The 18,869-nt window shown below is 40.9% G+C and overlaps 1 long non-coding RNA gene across 2 annotated transcripts; it reads right to left on the reverse strand.

Annotated features, from left to right (window-relative positions):
• Positions 1–13,872: 13,872 nt before the first annotated feature.
• LOC145652851 (uncharacterized) lies at positions 13,873–17,306 on the reverse strand. 2 transcript variants are annotated; one of them, XR_014119118.1, is made up of 4 exons: positions 17,228–17,306; positions 16,810–16,891; positions 14,423–14,486; positions 13,873–14,310 (listed from the first exon to the last, which is right to left on the reverse strand). It is a non-coding gene; the product is annotated as an uncharacterized LOC145652851 (long non-coding RNA). The 2 variants fall into 2 exon arrangements; XR_014119117.1 differs by having other exon boundaries at positions 14,423–14,586.
• Positions 17,307–18,869: the final 1,563 nt, after the last annotated feature.

Raw genomic sequence — 18,869 nt, forward strand, 5'->3', positions numbered from 1 at the left:
GTCAGACACTGTGGAATCCTGCCTGCCCTTCCTGGCAGTCAGAATGGTGAATCTGGAGTGTTTTACGTAACCGGAATATCGGGACAGTTATGAGGATTATGGCATGGATGAGGACTATGACAACAGTAGTCTCTGGTCAAACGTGGATTCTGACCGCTTTATGTACCCTTCAATGAAGGTGAAGGAGTCCCTCCACGAGGATCCCACTTTTGGGGTTGGAAATGGAATCAGGAAACTCCAATGACGATGAGCCCCTGGAGTCTAAGCCTTCACCCAGAGCACTCTCATCAGCAGTCTCATTCAGAAATACCTCACATTATTTTTAGACGTTTCCACTCGTACGACTGTCCTTCAGCATGACATTGATGTTGATTCTCATTCACCCATTAGACAACACCCATATCACACCAATCCCCAGAAATGTACATTGCTAAATCAAGAAACCAAGTATTTGTTAGAAAATCATCTTGCTATCCCTAGTGTTAGTCCCTGATGTTCCCCATGGTTTCTGGTGCTAAAACCAGATGGCACATACCGCTTCTACACTGACTACAGAAAAATAAATGCAGTTACTGTTTCTGATTCCTTCCCAATGCCTAGAATGGAGGATTGTGTGGATAAGATGGGGTTCAGCTAGATTTGTAAGTAAGCTTGATTTACTTTAGGGATATTAGCAAGCTCCATTAACCTCTCATGCATCTGACATTTTGGCATTTGCTACCCCTGACTGTTTTCTACAATATACGGTAATGCCTTTCGGTCTTAAAATGCTCTTCTACCTTTCAGTGTTTGATGACTATGATTTTAGGTGAGGTGCCTAACTGTGAAGTCTATTTGGATGATGTGGTTGTGTATACTAACACTTGGGAACAACATGTACAGTTGCTTGATCTTGTTTTTAAGAAGCTATTGGATGCCTCCCTTGTGCTTAATCTTGAAAAATGTGATTATGGTAAGAGTGAGGTTGCCTACTTGGGGAAACTGGTGGGTTGTGGTAGTGTGCGTCCTCTTGATGCCAAAGTACAAGCAATCAAGTCTTTTCCTGCCCCAGAGACCAAAAGACAACTCCGACGCTTTTTGGGCATGGCAGGTTTTTATCGTTGCTTTTGTAGGAACTTCTCTGATGTTGTTTTACCCCTCACAAATTTGCTTTGTGACACCACCCCTTTTGAATGTTCACAACCCTGTCAAGATGCATTTGACTCAGTGAAAGCTGATTCAGCACTCCTGTTCTAGCAACCCCTGATTTTACTCGTCCTTTTACACTTGAGGTAGATGCCAGTGGTAGTGGAGCCGATGCTGTCCTCCTGCAAGAGGACTCACAAGGTCTAGATCACCCTATTTGTTATTTTTCTAGAAAGTTTGTGAAACATCAGCTGGCCTATAGCACTATTGAGAAGGAGGCCCTTGCGCTCCTCCTAGTGTTACAACATTTTGAGGTGTACCTTCGTGGTCATCCGTACCCCATCACCATATACACTGATGACAATCCGCTCGTGTTCTTGCAGAATATGGCTAATGCCAATCTACGCTTAATGCGTTGGTCTCTGATCATCCAAGTGTTTAATATTGACATCAAACATAAAAAGGGTTCAGAAAATGTAGCGGCAGATGCTCTTTCCAGATGTTGTCGGTTTGGGCATGTTTTGTTGTTTGTGTGCTGGAACATCCTCTGGAAGTCCACGCTTATGGGGAGGGGTGTTACGGAGAGATGTGTGTGTGTGTGTGTGTGTGTGTGTGTGTGTGTGTGTGTGTGTGTGTGTGTGTGTGTGTGTGTTTTGTATGTGTATGTGTTCTAGATCCACTGCCAGGATTTCCAACCTGATTGAGACTCCGCCCCTTTCCTTAGCGGGTTTCTCAGCTAACTGTGTCGACCATTTAAAGTCCACTCCCAGGAGACAGGGAGTGACTGCCAATTTTGTTGGGTGTGCATTTTGTCTATGTTTTTATGTTAGGTAGGTTTCTTGTGTTGCTAGGATTAGTTAGTGTGTATTTTTATTTAATTAGTGTGGGTTTGGTTTGTTAATTTGGCTTGGGTCACTCCTGAAGACATTTGCACCAGCATGATTGATTGTTGGTTTGTTTGTTTGTTTGTTTATGAAGCATAACCTTTGTAAAATACACTGAAAAACACCCTCCATTTGTGCTTCTGTTTGTTTTGTTGCTGCTCACTTTGTCACAACTTCCATTATATTAGCCATTTGTATTTCTTTTTCCTTGTTATGGCCTCACAGCCTAGACAGGGTCGTAACAGCTCCAAGATCTTTAACAATTAGAGAAGATGTGATTTGCAGACCATTGATGTTCACTGAGTAGTTAGAGAGTAAGGACCTAGCTGTCTCTGGGCCTAATAAATGCACCTCTGTTTTGTCAGGATTAAGTAAGAGAAAGTACCTCAACATCCAATGTCTGATGTCCTTTATGCATTTGTCAATAATACTAAGCTGATATAGGTCCCGTAGTTTGGCTAAGAAATATAGCTAAGTATCATCTGCATAGCAATGAAAACTAGAACAGTGTTTATGTATAATGTCACCTAGAGGTAGCATATATATAAAGAAAAAAGCAAAGGCCCTAGATCATTGTGGGACACCATAACTAACATTGTTATATGCTGAGAAGTCTCCATTTATGTTAACAAACTGGTAGCGACCAGCTAGATAAGATTTAAATAAGGAAAGGGCTATTCCCCTAATCCCAACAACATTTTTGAGTCTATGTAGTAAAATGATGTGATCTATAGTGTCAAATGCTGCACTCAGATCAAGTAATACAAGCAAAGAGACATAATCCTGGTCAGAAGCCAACAACAGGTTATTAACTACTTTAATTAGTGCTGTCTCTGTACTATGATTAGGCCTAAACCCTGACTGAAAGCCTACATTTTTCTGATTCTGATTCAGATATGACCTTAGCTGCTGAGCTACAGCTTTTTTCTAGGATCTTGGAAGTAAATGAAAGATTTGAGATTGGCCTGTAGTTTGACAGCTCACATGGGTCAAGGTTAGATTTTTGGATAAGTGGTCTAATTACTGCTAATTTGAATGGTTTAGGAACATAGCCAATGTTCAAGGAGGAGGTTCTTAAATTTAGTAAATGTTCAGTTACTTCGGATAGGATTTCCTTAAGAAACGTGTGAGGGCAGAGTTTTTCTAAGTAGATGTGCAATTGTACTAAAAAGGAATACAGTATTATTTTGGTTATTTTCTATGAGGTTTGAGAGATAGGATGTTGGAGTGTTAATAAGTGCTTTTCTATGGAAGGCTCTCCTTCCATGCAAGCTGGAAGACTACAAGCTTAGTGTGGCACCATTTATGGGCTATTTCTCAAGTGTTGTTCAAATTTTTGCCCCTAATTTTTTTTTATTCTTAAGTGGAGCAGCAGCAAAACTGGCCTAAGATCAGAGAAACAATGTTGAACTTTTTCTTTGGAGATGCATTTGGGATGTGGTACATTAATTTGTCCACCAGAGGGAGCTGTATTACTGTAGATGTTTTAAAGGGCCAAAGTGTCAATAAATGTTATCAACTTGAGTACAAAAGATTATAGTGTATATATAAAGTAAAGTATATATAAATACATGAAATACACTAACACCAATAATACATTATTAATAATATTAACACTGCTAACATTATTGGAATAAAAAGTGATGTGTAAATATTTCCATCTTTCTATATTTTGGTGAGTTACTGTACAACTTTCTTACAGGAAGTTGCTAGGTCTGGATGGGTTCTCCATCTTGGTCATAAGTAAATGTTCCAAGAGGTTTTCCTTCCTCGTTTTCATGCGTCAGTGCCTGGAAGAGCAGGAGTGTATAAAAATGATGAGTGCGGATGACTGATGAGTGCGGATGAGTCTCTGGCGAACGAGCTGAATACATTCTTTGCTCGCTTCGAGGCTACATCTAGCAGCGCTAATGCTAGCAGCACAAATGCTAACGGCGCTAGTGCTAACAGCGCCAATGCTAACAGCGCTAATGCTAACAGCGCTAATGCTAACGGCGCTAGTGCTAACAGCGCCAATGCTAACAGCGCTAATGCTAACGGCGCTAGTGCTAATGGCACTATCGGCGCAGCCAATGGCACATGCGCGGGGCCCACCATAGAACAGCGCCCTCTCATCATCACGGAGAGTGACGTGAGGAGAGTGTTTAAAAGGGTGAATACCAGGAAGGCGATGGGACCAGACGGTATCTGCGGGAGGGTCCTCAAAGCCTGCGCAGATCAGCTAGCCCCGATTTACCGACATCTTCAATCTCTCCCTGACGCTCGGTATTGTCCGTCCAGCTTCAAGCGGTCCACCATCGTCCCCGTCCCGAAGAAACCTCGACCCTCCTCCGACCTCAATGACTACCGCCCTGTCGCCCTCACATCAGTCGTGATGAAGTGCTTTGAAAAGCTAGTCAGAGACTTCATCACATCTTCATTGCCAGCCTCCATGGACCCACTGCAGTTTGCATATCGCCACAACCGCTCCACTGACGATGCGATTGCACATCTGCTCCACACTACACTGACTCACCTGGACGAAGGGAGGGGAAATTATGTTAAAATGCTATTTGTCGACTACAGTTCAGCATTCAACACTATCATCCCCTCCCTACTCCCTACTAAGTTGGGAGATCTAGGACTGCATACATCCCTGTGCGACTGGATCTCCAACTTCCTAACAGACAGACCACAATCAGTACGGGTGGGCAACTGCTCCTCAACCACCCTCACCCTCAGCACTGGAGCTCCTCAGGGTTGTGTCCTAAGCCCCCTGCTCTACTCACTGTACACCTACGACTGCACAGCCACTTCCAGCTCTAACATCATTGTCAAGTTTGCTGACGACACCGTTGTCGTGGGTCTGATCTCGGACAACGACGAGAGGGCCTACCTGGAGGAGATTAAACACCTGGAAAACTGGTGCCAGGAAAAGAATCTCCTCCTAAACGTCAGTAAGACAAAGGAGCTGATCGTGGATTGCAGCAAGAAGCAGGAGCGGCACTACCAACCTGTGAGGATCAGTGGGACCACGGTGGAGAGAGTAGATAGTTTCAGGTACCTTGGTGTTCACATCTCGCAGGACCTGTCCTGGTCCCGCCATACCAGCTCCCTGGCAAAGAAGGCTCGTCAGCGTCTTTACCACCTCAGACGCCTAAGGGACTTCAGATTGCCCTCCAAGGTACTGCGGAACTTCTACACCTGCACTATCGAGAGCATCCTCACGGGGAACATCACAGTCTGGTTTGGGAATAGCACCAAGCAGGACAGACAAGCACTCCAAAGGGTAGTGCGTTCAGCAGAGCGCATCACTCACTCTGAACTTCCTGACCTGCAGACCATCTACTACAAGCGGTGCCAGACCAAGGCCAGGAAAATTGTGAAGGACCCCACCCATCCCAACAATACACTCTTCTCTCTGTCGAGGTCAGGGAGGCGCTTCCGCTCCCTGAAGACCAAGACAGAGAGGCTGAAGAGGAGCTTCTTCCCACAGGCCATTCGGGCCCTGAATCAGGGAAACTGATAAACTGTGGGGACCACAGCGCCGTTAGCATTAGCGCTGTTAGCACTAGCGCTGTTAGCACTAGCGCCGTTAGCATTAGCGCTGTTAGCATTGGCGCTGTTAACACTAGCGCCATTAGCATTTGTGCTGCTAGCATTAGCGCTGCTAGATGTAGCCTCGAAGCGAGCAAAGAATGTATAAGGACTCTGATCCTTGTTTGGAGTCATTATTTCTAACTACTGGTTTCTCTATGTTTATGATTGCAAACACACACACACACAAGGAAGAGGATCCAATTGCAAGAGGTTTTATTAGGGAAATCAAACAGATCAGAGGGGTCAGGCAGGTATTCGTAGTCCTGTTGATTCAAGGTCCATAACATGGGGCAGAGTCCAGGGGTGTCCAGGGCTCAGGCAGAAGTCGAAAACCGGAAAGACAAAACCATAACTGAACCATTTGGTATGCAAAATAAGGTTGGCAATACTTCATGACGTGAGTGTGAGGGAGGGGAGCTTAAGTAAGGGAGCAGTGATGAGAGAAACAATGATCAGGTGTGTGCTAGTATTCCAGTAAACCAGATTGGAGGCGTGTGTGGGAAGAGGTAGGCGTGGCAGTGCAGGGCTGAGCGTGATTCCTAGGGTTTGTAACACTCTGTCTCTCTGTGATGATCTTAGCTCATGTCTGGGCAGCTACAGGAGAGTGTGAGAGAAAGTCAGCTCCTGAAACAATGCCTGAGATACACAGAGGCCTTCACACATCCTACATACCAGATCCAAGGTACACTCTGCACTGTGGGACTGATGGGGCCTTTCATTTTTGTCAAACTACTCTTGCTAAATTATTTTCAATGTGAAAAACCAAATATAGATGTAACATATATCTATAACAACCTTGTAACCTGCTGCTAAAGATTTGTCTTCTTTTAATACCCTGTACATAATTGTTTGCATAATTGGTTGACAAAAATATAAGAAGCTCCTGATGTGGTTTTATCAGCACTGGAGCAGCATATGTTGGAGATTCTTCAACTGAAACCAACACTGCTGGAGACCATCAGGAGGACCCAGGACCTGTACAGACATCTGCAGGGCGCTGAGCGAGGTGCACACACCAGTCCTACAACACGGGGACACAATCCAGAATTAGCCAAGCTATCCTCATTTACTAAAAATGTTCACTTGCGGAACCTGAAAAATCATGTTTTCCATTTCCACTTGAGAGTAGATGAAGATGGTGGTGAGTGTAATGATTTAATTAAGGTGTAACAAATGACTTCAGTAGAAAGATAATGACTTAATAGAATTTGTACAGTTACACCTGCAAGCTGTTTTAAGTGGCACCATTTAATGAAAGGTTGTCAGAAAACATATGCACATTACAGAAATGACTGGAGGTGTGGAAGGTATACTTTTAATAACCTCTTTACCGTTACACATCGTTGTTTTGTTGTTTTGTGTTGTGTATTCATGTCACATTAATGCACTCTTGTTCATCTTGCTCTCGTAGCTTCAGTAAAGAAGGACCATTCTGGAAGGAACAGTGGCAGTGTGTGCGAGAGCAGCTTCAGACCAGCGATCAAAGCGTCGGTCTGCTGCTCAGATCCTGCCCAGCCCTGCCTCTCCTCCAGGGCCCATGTTCATGGCCTCCACGTCCTGGTTCCACGTGAGATCTATGACACGCTGCTGGAACAGATGTGTGAGGGGAGGGGTCTGATCAGTCACGCAAGCGAACTGATCCAGCAACGCCTGCAGACCCACGGCTGACATCACATGCAGGTCCACGTGAGCCCAAGCACGCTACACACAGATTCAATTGGTTAATCGTCACATTTCATGGATAATTTTCACTGAGCTGATTTTCCTATTTCAAATGGACAATTTGTCACTGACTGTGAGGATTATTGAAGGATAAAGAGGCCCAGCGGAGGGCGAGTGGGGAATATTCATCCTTCATGTCTGTTTCAGCCAGTGGACCAGAACCTGCTCAGAAGCCTCTTAGACATCATCAGTGTCACTCAGACAACTCTAGAAGAGGCCAGCAGACTGTTGACATCTTCATCAGATGTCTCTAAAGAACAGAACCATGATGGAGAAAGAGATGATGTAGGAGTTATTTACCACTTTTTGCATCTTTCATAAGTACCACACCAGTAAGAAGTGAAATTCATTTAGCTGTTAGCTAAGTCTATTTACTGGAAGAACTTCATATTGGACTAAATTATGTTTTATTGATTGACACATACGAATAATATGATTATTTTGGATTTTTGCACATTTGTAAATTATTTATTTATTTATTTTTCTTTAGTTCTGCCATCATGAAAACCTCAAAATGAAGAACAAGCTGAAGAAACCAAAAGTAGAGAAATCATATAAGATGAATAAGATGCTTTCAAAGGCTGTCAAAACATTACAGCGATTCAAACATTGAGCAACACTGTTCTATGGTGGGCCCCGCGCATGTGCCATTGTCACAAAGCAAATTTGTGAGGGGTAAAACAACATCAGAGAAGTTCCTACAAAAGCAACGATAAAAACCCGCCATGCCCAAAAAGCGTCGGAGTTGTCTTTTCGTCTCTGGGGCAGGAAAAGACTTGATTGCTTGTACTTTGGCATCAAGAGGACGCACACTACCACAACCCACCAGTTTCCCCAAGTAGGCAACCTCACTCTTACCAAAATCACATTTTTCAAGATTAAGCGCAATGGAGGCATCCAATAGCTTCTTAAAAACAAGATCAAGCAACTGTACATGTTGTTCCCAAGTTTTGGTATACACAACCACATCATCCAAATAGACTTCAGAGTTAGGCATGTCATCAAAATCTTAATCATCAAACGCTGAAAGGTAGAAGGGCATTTTAAGACTGAAAGGCATTACCGTATATTGTAGAAAACAGTCAGGGGTAGCAAATGCCAAAATGTCAGATGCAAGAGAGGTTAATGGAGCTTGCTAATAACCCTAAAGTAAATCAAGCTTACTTACAAATCTAGCTGAACCCCATCTTATCCACACAATCCTCCATTCTAGGCATTGGGAAGGAACCAGAAACAATAACTGCATTTATTTTTCTGTAGTCAGTGCAGAAGCCGTATGTGCCATCTGGTTTTAGCACCAGAAAGCATGGGGAACACCAGGCACTAACACTAGGGATAGCAAGATGATTTTCTAACAAATACTTGGTTTCTTGATTTAGCAATGTACATTTCTGGGGATTGGTATGATATGGGTGTTGTCTAATGGGTGAATGAGAATCAACATCAATGTCATGCTGAAGGACAGTCGTACGAGTGGGAACGTCTGAAAATAATGTGAGGTATTTCTGAATGAGACTGCTGATGAAGAGTGCTCTGGGTGAAGGCTTAGACTCCAGGGGCTCATCGTCATTGGAGTTTCCTGATTCCATTTCCAACCCCAAAAGTGGGATCCTCGTGGAGGGACTCCTTCACCTTCATTGAAGGGTACATAAAGCGATCGGAATCCACGTCTGACCGGAGACTACTGTTGTCATAGTCCTCATCCATGCCATAATCCTCATAACTGTCCCGATATTCCGGTTACGTAAAACCCTGCAGATTTACCATTCTGAATTCCAGGAAGGGCAAGCACGATTCCACAGAGTCTGACCATGGATCTCCAGGCCCTCCCTAAATATCCCAGTGGCGCTCTCACCCTCTGCACTGGCATGGAGCATGCCCACTACTATGAAGAGTTCCTTCACATGGGCTGGACTGGGACGGTTACATCACTTCTTTGCCTTTTTCCAGAGGCAGGATGCAAAGGTGAGTCATTGTATAAACACAGATGTTTAATGAACATGACAAAAATGAAACCAAAACACAAAGTACTACTCAGTGATGAGACAAAAACACAACAAACAATAAGCAATTTGTGCACGTTGACACAGTGCATATAGGGTCAAACACCGACAAAGACCAACAACTAACCAGGACCTTAAATATACACATTAACAAGGGAGATAACCAGAGACAGGTATGACACATGGGTGGGGTGTGGCAATGAAGACACACACACGTGACGTCAAACAAACAGCGAGGAGTCTAGGAGGAGGGGGCCATGCCATGACAGTGTATATTTATATATGTGACATCTGCTATAATCTTTGACGTGGGATCCAGTCAGGAGAGTGGAGGGGAGCAAGGTGACTCCCATGATGCTGTGTGCCTGTCACGTCTACAGACCAGAGCATTCCCCATTTCCCAGGCAACCTAGTAACTTCCGGGGTTTTGTCATTCTCTATGGTTCCCTGTCTCCTCCCCTTTGTCTCCCAACTGTTTCTAATTTATCCCTGATTATAGTCTTATAAAAAATAAAACCGTTCCTATGTATCTTGTTTGACAGTTATTGTTTCTCCTCGCTTATGGTTAGCTTTTGTTTCTCCTTGTGCCTTCGTTGATATGTGTTTGATAATATGTCTCTCTTGGTTGTTGGTTAGTTCTCGTCGGTCTTTGTTTCGCTTTGTTTTGGTTAGAGTGTGTTTGTCTTTCATTGTGTTTGTGATAAGAACCTGTGTTACACCTAGCTCCTTGCTCCTGTTTTGTTTGTTTACATCTCATTTGTGCTCTCCCTCTGTGTTTGCCGTCTACGCTGCCTTTCCCGTAAATGCTTACCCGGTATTGCTGTCTGTCTTTGATTTTGTTTTGCTTGCCTGAACGTTGGCATATTTTGACAATTTTCAGTCTGTTCTGCCTTGCTTTCCTTTATGCAGTTTTCCATGCTTGGTTAAATATGTGGCTTCAGAGCTGGAATAAATAATAACATACCCATTAAAGATGCTCCTACATGCTGCAGTGTGTCTTTCCATTTTTTATTTTTGTTCATTTATTTTTTTTGGCAACTAATAAGTTAAAAACAATTTGCAGACACTTCAATACTGAACAAAGCAGAATATCACGATACATGTTTTGATAGTTTACATCAGTGTCCAGGATACATTCCAAGAACAGATCTTAAGCTTTACAGCTTTTACAGGCACTCTTATTCAAAGCAAATTACATTTTAAAGCAAATTCTAGCTGGTTATTCATTAATAGGTCTTTGTTATTGCTGTACATCAAAAAAGCTGTAATACCAATAATATACAAGAATCTATCTAAAAGAGCAAGAATTTGCCTCTCAAAAACAAGACATGCCTCTCTTGTCTCTTGTGCACAACCAGAATTTTTGATGCACTTTGTTCCTCACTGCACTAGTGGTCTGCCTATGTAAAAATGAAGACCCAGAACATGCAAAGATGTAATCAAAATAAAGAATAGTTCTTTTGAGGAATCTAAAATCTATGATTGTCAATATTTGTTTATCACAGCATAATCACAGCTGCTAGCTAGTGTAACTAGTTAAGAGTGCATTTTGACCAATATCTACCTAAAGTAAGCTACTTTGAGTGGTTAACTACCTAACCTAGCTGTTTCCTTTACTTAGCTATTTTGTCCTGACATGTTTGAATCAAAACAAAATGAAAATCTATCCTGATTGTTTGCTAAATCAATTCTTGATGATTCAGGGTAGCTAGCTAACCTAGTGAATTTAGCCACCTGGTCAAAGTGTAAAAGCCATGATTATTAAGGTTGTCTGCCAGATTTAATTAAAAAAAAGAAAGAAACAAGTTCACATGAAATGGGCCTTAATGAAGACATTGCTTTAGCCAAAGAAATCTAATCATTTCCAATGTACCATTACAGGAGGAGAAAAAACACCAAAATCTAGGTTGAAGTTTAAGGTAGCATGTTAACTAATCATCGGCATGTGAGTGACTATAACAGCTGATACCTGCTTGTAAAGTGTTCTTGAGTCTGAGAAAGGTGCTATATAAATGTTAATAATAATAATAATTATAATAATAATAATAATAATAATAATAATAATAGCTAGCAAGATGAAACAAAAAGCATCAGGGAGATGAGGAAGAAAATATGTTATTTGCAGGTTTGTCAGCATGGGGAGATTTACATGTGGGTTCTTACAACAATGCGCCACATAAAAAAGTGAACAGAGGTCGAATGATGTGATATTGTTAAGGGACTGAGGGGGCAAAACATTCAATTAATATTACAAATACAAGAAATTTTATACACATTTACCATGTATATGTGAATGGTTTATACATTGAAAAAATGCATCAAAAACAAATAAGATGAACAGTTGCATAGCTGGATAGGCCTAATATATTAATGGACAGAACACAGGAGCTTTTTGCTGAAGCAACGTCTGCGCTTGAGAGGAAATAAGATATTTTAACTTACACTAACTATCAATCAAAAGGTCCAGTAATACACAGCCCAGTAGTACATTTTAGTAATGCTAAAACGAGACAGCCGTGTTTATGTCGTCACACCTGCTATTTGTGACGTCACAGAAGCAGATATATAAAAAGGCCTAACTGGCGTCATGGTTACCATTTTGACAGTGTGTGCAAACTGGACAAACCAAACTACGAACTACAAGGATATTCAACAATTGTTATTTCACATTTTCCTGTGGATAAATTGGATTATTGTCAGTTATAGATTTCTCCGATATCAAAGGTAGGCCTAACTATCCTCTTTAAGGCAAACTGGGAAACGTCTATATGAAAAGAATGCATAAAGGAAATAATTTCCATGTGTTATTTAGATTGAGACGTCGTGTGTTTATATACAAAGCGTATTATTTCTCTTGAAAAGTGCTGGGTTTTGGATTCGTTTCTGATATCCCTTAAATTCGCATCCCTTTCATCATCGATGGCACGTGCGTTCACTTAAATCAGCGCTTGGTCTAAAAGGAAGAACATCCACATTTATGGCGTTTGTATACTTGTCGGCGTCAAAAAGTATCAGCAATGTAGTTTAAGATATATTTGTAATACAACTTTTGTATTTTGATTAAAATTCATTTTCGTTTCACGAAATATCAGTTGCGCTGCGTTTTGACATTGTGTGAAATTATAGGCGTTTTCAGATTATAATCATGAACATTTTCAGATTCTGTCATTAGAAACACGATGACTAAAACATGTGTGTTACTTAAATTAATTAATAAATGAAGGAAAGATTGCTTGTAGATGAAACATTAACATTTTTACTTTCAAAAAGTGTTGGGGATAAAAATAGCCATTTAGGAATGTTACAATCTGATTTTCAACCGTAGTGACATGTAGCATCCTCATCATAATTTACGCATATGCCCGTGAACAAATTAAAATTGTTACTTTTGTGCTGATCATCTTAAGAGAATATTGAATAGATTAAGAAAAGTGTCACGGCCCGCGTCCTGCAGGGCAAGGAGCAGGACTCACAGACCTCTCTCGTCCCAGAAAAACATATATTAGACACAAAAGATTAGTAATCAACGGTAACTGCACTCATATGTAACAAACCATTGAATATAGGGACAGGCAGAAACACACACAACGAGTACAACCAGTAAACAATGAACAATAACACTAACACGAACGTGTACACATGTACGATGACCGACATCGAACGAAACACACACAGTTTATAGAGGTATAATTTAATATTTATCTGTAAAGTATTAAAAGATTTAATATATTTTCTGGTTTTCCCCAGTGAGACCATCATGAGGGGAACAGGAAGTACAAAGAAGAACTTCTTCCCTGATGTGAAGACCATCCCAGCTCCACAAAAAAGCCCTACAGAGGCAATGGCCAACCCAAATATTTCTCCTTTTCATTTTGTTAATTCGCAAAGAGGAGGAAGCAGCCACTATTTCCCAGAAATTTCTGGAGTCCCCCAGAGGAAGCCATATAAACCTCAAGTCTCTCAAAACCTGAGAAAATCTGGCACGGGCACAACATTAGCGGCACTGCTGAAGGCCACCGATGGAAATAATGGTGGAAAGTCAATAGGCAGACTCCTGGATGAAGGTCAGCGATGCAGCAAATCTCGGTTCCCTTCTCTGGTTGTAGAGCCACACACCAAGAGCAGTGCTGTGAGTGTGAAGGCTGATCACACTCCACCAGCTCCATCCATCTCAAGGCTACCCGCCCTCCACCCAAAGCTGGCTGCTCTCAAACAGAAAAGCCCAAAGCCTGCTGTGACCCTGCATGTCCCCCACAAACATGTCAGGGAAGTCCCAGGAAAGGTGCAGGACAAGCACAGTGAGGTGAACTCCACATTTTACACCAGGCCAGAAGTGGGTGAGGTCCTCTACCAGGACCTGGAGAGGCTAACGTCAGCCCGTCAGTGTGCCTCCAAGGTCGAAGCTTCCCAGCACCAGTATGACCTGAGCTGCCACAAACCGCTGCTCATCAGGAGGGCGACCTTACATAAGGTAGAGAGCAGAGCTGCGCGCCCAGCTCCGCCTGCCCCCTCCCTGGTGCCACGTCGCAACCGTGTGCCCCGGCCATGCAAGACTGAGGATAAAAACAAGAGGCAGGACAAGTGCCAGGATGGCCAGGCTGCCTCTACTTCCCCTGGAGCCAAAGAAACATCTGTCGTGAAGATTTATTTCTCTCTGTTGTTAACAGGGAGAAGGAACTGTGGGCTTGACCAGTTGGGACAACAGACAGGTGAGCATAGGGGACCTCGCATCAATGGTTTAAAAAAAATGACTTCTTTTGACATTTATTTCACCATCGAATACTAGAGTATTGAGTCAGATTTGTTTTATTTGTCTGTTGTGTCTCAGCACCTGCACCAGTGCATGTGAAATGAATGGACTTCACCTGCTCTGTAGATGACCACGGTCAGTTGCCTACAGCCTTTGTAAGCAACAGAAACATTCAGGGCCATGTTTGCACATTTGCTCTCCAACCTGAGATTGTCTTACATCCAGCATTCCTGACACTTATTACTTCCTGAGAAAAAAAAAAAAAAATTTAAATAAATGCAATTTTAAATGTATGCAGAGATGTTTTTCTGTGATATTTCTGTTTCAGTTATCTTGAGTGTGTGTAAAAATGGGTGTACGTTTGTTATCTTTCTTCAAAACTGTTTCCTCTCCAACATACATATACTTGTGTTCTTCTTTCTACTGGACAAATACAACACACATTACATTTACTTTGACTTAAAGCACAAAGTTACACATCTGACTCTTGGTCTCTTCTGATTCAGCAAACACCAGTTCTCTTCTGCTGGTTGATAATCAAGGAAAGAAAAACTTTATCAGATATGTAATGAGTTATGTTTTACAAAGTCACAAATGACACCAAACATAATTACCCAAAGCTGATTTTAAAGACTGCATAGACCTATAGAACATTATGTAAATGACCACATTACTTAAAATAAGTAATACAATTAGAAAAGAAGTAAGTTATAGATAACTGTCTCTAAGCCCCATTAACCACATTAATATTTTAATACTGGTTTTTGAAAAAGGGAAAAAAAAAATAGTACACTAGAAATTGCCAAATCTTGCAGCTGTGAAAGTCAAAGGCTGTCACTCTTTGGTGGTAGTGGAACTGATTTGGCATTATGGGAAAATTCATAGATATAGTAATCATATGTTCTCTGTATGAGTGAGCATTTAAACCCCATTAAAAGTAGGACTTCAATATAAATATATTTTAAAAAAAAACTGGCACAGTAGAGTTTTTTCAAATTTGATCTGATAAGCAAGTGCCTTCAATCTTTTTTTTTTTTTTCAGTCTGATTTTTCAGCACTGGAGATATGTACAATATTGCACTAGTGCTAAGTGCTGTTTTAGCTGGCAGTCAAGCTGTATGATAAACCTCTGAGAAGCACTCTATAGGAAAATCATTTTGAGCAGTGCTTATTAAGCTACTTTAACATATTTTTAATAGTGTTGATGCAATATCCATTCAAAGTATACATACCAGCAATGTGTACTTTCATGCAGCAGCACATCTTCATACACTATACACATTTTATATATATAACATCAGTATTCTGAGCTCATGGTTCAAACTTTGTGAATGTTTTGCTTTTAATCAAATACACTTCATTTTGTATTTTTGTAGTAAAAGTACATGTCTAATCCAAAGCTCTTCAAAAAACAGTTAGTCTGCATTTCTCTATGCTTAGAGAGCGTTAGTTTGAAGTGAGCAACCAAATGCCGCAATATCGTGCATATAGGCGCATTCAATTTGAATCTCGGCGACTTGACCATGAAGCGCTAACGCGCGGATAGCTTCACCGACGTCAACAGAGACCACTAGTTAGTTTGTGCAGTACTCATTCAGACTCTTCCTACGTACCCTAAATACTTGAATAAGGAAGTACACAGTGTAACTGTACATACTCTGTTCTGTTTTTGGTGGGCTTTCTTGTGACGTTCAGCTTTATGCTGAAACAAAAGACAATGCCAAAAAATATTACACAACAATCTTTCATCCATTCAATAACTTACCGACAAAGGAGTAAACCAAACATGTAAAATGGTTCAATACTTGTACTGACTCTGCCTCACAGTTATTATTCAACTGAACGTTGGTACAATACTAGTCTGACACTGTTAGTTGAACTAACACACGATCGTATAAAATCACTGTCTTAGCCAGTTCAAAACACGTAGCCGAGTTGGACGTGTAAACACGTTCTGTCAGATCTACTGGTTCACAGTCCGAATTGCAGCCAAGATCTCCGTTTAACGAGTCACGACCAAGACATTCACGCGCTTTAATCAATCACGACCAAAACATTCAGGCGCTTTAATCAATCACGATCAAGACATTCACGCGCTTTAATCAATCACGACCAAGACATTCACGCGCTTTAACGAAGCACGACCAAGACATTTACGCGCTTTAACGAAGCACGACCAAGACATTCACGCGCTTTAACGAAGCACGACCAAGACATTCACGCTTTAGCTCGGAATGCGCCTATAAGCGAAACATTACAGTATTTTCTCGCTTAATGTTCTCAAAAGAGAAACAGTCATTCATGTTTTTAAGAGCTTTGGTGTAGACAGGCACCTTTACTAACTTTATAAGTACAAAATATGGTTTATTAAAATGAGCAAATAATGCATAAAGTTTAAACCGTAATGTTACAGCACTAAAACAAACTCAAAAACGTGGGTGTAGTGAACAGTATCAGTCCAAAGTGGAAAAGAAGACAGAGGCAGGAAAAATGTGTTCTGTAAGTGCATAGTGGGTCACAGACTAACTCAATCACTGTCATACAAAGAAACAGTGTCGAAATATCACTTAATAATATTACTAATAAATATTATAAATATTACTTCTTTAGTTACACTGACATGCACACTATTGGTACAATACTAACCTCACACTGTCAGTCTAATTACGACATGATCGTGTAAACAGCACGGTCTTAGCCTGATAAAACAAATAGTCTACATCTAGTTGGACACCTAAACACTTACTGTTAGATCTACTGGCTCACAGTCCGAGACATTTGTGACACTTCCTGCAGTACGACGCCTGTTCTATTTGCGCAGTTTGTTTCTGCGTAGAGGACAAAATATAAATATATGAAGTATATAGTGCGTTTATTAGTACTTTTTATACAGTTCATGTAAACATATTGATTCGGACCAATTTCTCAGATGAGCCTAGAACGACTTTAGTTTGGTTATTCTGAATCAGACGACCTCAGTTCTATTGCTGTATTTCGCGTAAACGAAGACACCTACTGCAACAGAATAGCGGCTAAAAGCTTTACGTTTTCAGACATTAACCTTGTTAATATTCAATTCTGTTAATATTAAATTTAAGAACTTGTTCTTTGAGTAGTACAAGTTCATATAATTCATGATTGACAGCTCAGATTCAGATACTCACCGGCTTTCTTTTCTAAAGATATTTGCATTGCGCTTCTTAAAATGGAGCACAAAAATTTCACTTTCGCGTTAAACCGGACCGAACCGGTTTTGTCAAGGATAATTGTTTTTTAGGGGCCGGACTGCTGTGACCAGTCACAACACTTTATCCAACCTTCTGCGGGAGAGAGAAATCAGAGCTACAGTATAGAACTGTATTTAAATAACACAGAATAGCGTAGAACAGTGACAGTAAATTACCAGTAGATTTTGACTGTGGGAGAATTTTGTTTGTCATGGAGCTTATACAGCACAGCTGTTCTGAGCAGACGTTTACTTAGGTTTTCACACACACACTCACACACACACACACACACAAACACACACACACACACACACACACACACACACACACACACACACACACACACAGAGAGAGAGAGAGAGACAGGTTATTAGTTTGTGTGTAATACCTATTCTGTGCTCACAAACTCTATATAAAATGACTATTTATTGTCATTAAGTTTCGTTTCTAGCATACACTCCCCTGATATGACAGTTCAAACCATTTTGAGTGTTTGAATAAACCATTTTCAAATGGTATCTTGGGTCTCTCCTCTGCTGATCGCCATGTCCAGTTCACATGCCCAGTGATGTAGTGGTTTAAGACAGTATGTGAACGTTTAGTTTGTGCCCAGACATGTATCTGAGAAGAAGACGAGCTAAAAGACGTTAATCAGGCAGATCTGTTTACTAGTAGGTAACATCTAAGGTCAAGGTTATGATGGAGCTGTAGACATAAGTGAATGTTTTAAGGGACTTCAGACAAAAATTCTGAATAAAAGGTCAAAACACCACAAGGGACATAATCTGCATTAATCTGGTGTTGGCAAAAGTGCAAAATCAAACATCTGTTTTGTTAAAAAAAAATTTCACACAGTATTGACGTGTAACTCGCAGCATTCACGGATCTCCTTTGCTCGCATGCAAAATGTACATGTGCTCACTCATATTTGCTCTGCTCTCGCTTACATTTACTTTGCTCTGCTACAAAACTGCTTGCACGTGTTTAGATATATCCTGCTCTTACACAAACTTGCTCTTCTGCACACACAAACACATACTGTACTCTCGCGAATGTTTTTGTGTTCTTGCGCACAAGAACACAATTCTTTAATTTCATTATTATTAACTGTGAATGAAAAGGAAAGTCATTCATGATCATGATACAAATGTTATTATAAAACAGTTAGAACTTTAAAATAATTGCGGCACTTTCATATACATAATATTATGTGCCATTTCACAAAACAAATATGAATGTATTTAACACATATTGTTCTTATACTGTATAATATGTATGACTCGGGAATTTGCTCAAATAGATAAAGAAATAATATTATTTGAACTTACAGTAATATGCTCTGCTATATAAAGGAAAATTACCAATCTGCTACCATTTAGTGTTAGTAACCAACTTTGGTAGAGCACAAATTCACTCATTAGCCACATTATTTACCACTAATATCTGTAGTTCTGAAATTGACCACCTTGTGGTTTCCGTTACGTCTCCTTCCTGATCAGGTTTATCAGAGGCATGACAATGGTTTTACTGCTTGATAAAAGTCAGACACTTAAAGTCAAATTGCCACTGCTGGCGTTAC

This window comes from Electrophorus electricus, chromosome 21 (assembly GCF_041902795.1).
Source record: "Electrophorus electricus isolate QZ-2024a chromosome 21, ASM4190279v1, whole genome shotgun sequence".
NCBI lineage: Eukaryota > Metazoa > Chordata > Actinopteri > Gymnotiformes > Gymnotidae > Electrophorus > Electrophorus electricus.